Source organism: Bison bison, unplaced genomic scaffold (assembly GCF_000754665.1).
Source record: "Bison bison bison isolate TAMUID 2011002044 unplaced genomic scaffold, Bison_UMD1.0 scf7180017862662, whole genome shotgun sequence".
NCBI lineage: Eukaryota > Metazoa > Chordata > Mammalia > Artiodactyla > Bovidae > Bison > Bison bison.
In genome coordinates, this window is record NW_011493234.1 from 3,208 (window position 1) to 3,661 (window position 454).

The following is a 454-nucleotide window of genomic DNA, read 5'->3' on the forward strand; positions in this document are numbered from 1 at the left end:
TGCTGTCGCAGCCTGGCACTCTTCTTCTAAGGGACCTCTGTAATTTGAGTGTTGTTGTGTTTGATATTGTCCCAGAAGTCTCTGATACTAGCCTCAGTTCTTTTCATTCTTTATTCTTCTCTTCAGAAGTCATTTCCAACATTTTGTCTTCCGGCTCACTGATTCATTCTTCTGCTTCAGATAGTCTGCTATTGATTCCTTCTAGAGTGTTTTCAGTTTCAGTAATTGTGTTGCTTATCTCTGTATGTCTGTTCTTTAGTTGTTCTAGGTCTTTGTTAATTGATTCTTGCATTTTCTCCATTTTGTTTTCAAGGTTTTTGATCATCTTTGCTATCATTATTCTTAATTCTTTTTCAGGTAATTTACCTATTTCCTCTTCATTTATTTGGACTTCTATGTTTCTAGTTTGTTCCTTCATTTGTTTAGTATTTCTCTGCCTTTTCAGTTGTTGGTT